Source organism: Notothenia rossii (genome assembly GCF_949606895.1).
Source record: "Notothenia rossii genome assembly, chromosome: 4".
Lineage (NCBI taxonomy): Eukaryota > Metazoa > Chordata > Actinopteri > Perciformes > Nototheniidae > Notothenia > Notothenia rossii.
The window spans coordinates 17,207,358-17,209,987 of NC_136902.1; positions in this window are offsets into that span (position 1 = coordinate 17,207,358).

The following is a 2,630-nucleotide window of genomic DNA, read 5'->3' on the forward strand; positions in this document are numbered from 1 at the left end:
GGGCGGGGCTTAGCAAAGAGTAGTTTGGCATCCTGAGTGGCAGGTCTCCCTCTGTCATGTTGCCTTCAAGGATGTTAGGTAGCGCGAGAAATATAACTCAATACTTTCTATACACAATACTCCCGTGATTGGTGGTAAACTGATACCAGCGTGAAAGTTCCTTTAAGCAAGCTGTTGAGCATCGTGATTGGCAACAATCAAGGTATAAGAGCAATAAACTGTGCTAGAATGTGAAATTACGTATCCGCAATCAAGCATTGTCCTTCCCCACTTCCACGTAGCTCCATGAACGCAGCATAGTATTGGCTTGGTTTTTGCGATCAGAATCAGATTACCTTTATTAGTCCCACAGGGGATACATTTACATTGTTACAGCAGAGAAGAGCCAAAGACAGCTTAATGCTACCTAAAGCATGCATGAAAAAAGTATTAAAGATTAAAAAAAGAAATTATATATTTTAAAGCTACACATTTTACATAATACACACCCTGTAACAGTTCTGCGGATTTATCAGCACAGTTTTTAACGGCATATGTACTATATTGCACATAGTTGGTATTTATCAACAAGAGGTGTTATAGTCTGAGTTGTTTTGTGCGGGGTCTAGAGGCTGTGCTGGTTGTATGGTCTGACCGCTGCAGGAAGGAAGGACCTGCGGTATCTCTCCGTGAGACAGCGGGGGATGGCGTCAGGTCCACCAGAACAACCTGCTGGCTCGTTGCGGATACGTAATTTCACATTCTAGCACATCTTATTGCGCTTATACCTTGATTGTTGCTAACTACGATGCTCAACAGCTCGCTTAACGGAACTTTGACGCTGGTATCAGTTTTATTTCCCACCTATCATGGGAGTATCGTGTATAGAAAGTATTGAGTTATATTTCTCGCGCTACCTAACATCCATGAAGGCAACATGACAGAGGGAGGCCTGTCACTCAGGATGCCAAACTACTCTTTGCTAAGCCCCGCCCCCCCAAGCAACATAAGGGTCAAAAGTTTGAAAGCGAAAAAAAAAGATCTGAAAGCGAAAAAAAAGATCTGAAAGCGAAAAACGATCTGAAGGTAAAAAGCAATGTGAAACCTGAAAAAACAAGATTTGAAACTGAAAAAATAATTGTTTTGAATCTGAAAACGATAAAAAATGTAACTGAAAAAAATAAGGATTAAAATATCAAAATATGTAGGCCTATAGGCTAAAAGTGAAATCTGAAAATAAATATTTTTATTTAAAAAAATTGCTGAACTGAATCAAAATAATATTCAACCTGAAAAATGATTTCAAATACTTATTTTCATTTTGAATACATCATTGTATTTTTCAGAGTTCAGGATAAAAACTTGAACTTTCAAATAAATTGTATTTTTTGGAATGATCAAAACTTATGACCCTGAAATAGCTCCATAAGCTTCTAGCTTCATGTCGAACACTGACAGCACGTCAACATTTAGAGAGGATTTTTTGAAATCACCAGGTAACGCTAAAAAATATAACATTTATATTGTATGACAAAGTGTTAATTTAATATCTCTGGCTAGCTATAGATACTTGCTAACGGTTTAGCTTTTTCGATTCAAAGTAACGTCAACAACGTAGCTGTAATGTATGCTTTGCTTACATGTTCGCATAACTTGGAAGTTTACTGACATTTACATACCTTGTTTACCTGGCGCAAGTGGTGGCTCTGGGGTTGTTGTGTGAGCCACCACTTGAGAATTGTCGTCTTTTTTAAGAATTGTTTTTCTTATGTCCATCTTCAAAAACTCCGAGTCCGACTGACAGTTTAAACATTGTCACATGATGTTGCATTCACTGAACACGGGAAATTACTTTCCTGCCGTCCTCTCTAGTGTCATGATGAGGTTCCGGTAAAGCACGGTTAATGCATTATACTATTGAGGGAGAATTGTCCGGGGCTAAAGAAAAAACATCCGGGGCTTGCCAGGCGATGCGCCTGATACAGACTGTTATCATTGTGCTCTATTTTACCAAATACATTGGCATATTGTATTCACTTTTGTGTGATTCAGTGCTGCTTATCATAAATTATTATCATAAACATAAAAAATATATTTCTATGACTTCACACTTTTATGAAATTATGAAATAACTCAAACCTTTAAACACCTGTTGGCCTGACTATGATCTTTATTATTAAATTATGTGTAATTTAATTTTCCTTTTAGCACATTGGTCTTATACAGGGTGTTCATGACACCTAAGGCGAGAATACATTCCTGTTTGATAAAGAAAGATATCTAAAAATAAACAATAAAGTCATATCTTACATAGCATTAGTATTAAAAAAAAACATTACATTTTTTCCAATATTGATGATAGTCCAACTGTTACTGATGCGTTCTTGGCAATCATGTCTGCTACTTAACCTACATTGCTCTGCATGACTTATCTATAACCGCAAACTAGTTAGCTACAGCTAATTACATTATTTTAGGTTTTTTTCATGTACTGTACCAAATAAAAAGGTAGGTTTATTCATGGCACTTTAGGTTGCCCTTAAGTGGTTGATTTCTCAAAATTATCACTGTGAGAAATTAAGGTAAACTAAAACAACTAGTTAAATGTTGACAGCTCAATTTAAATACAAGTGGACACAGTTTACACACAA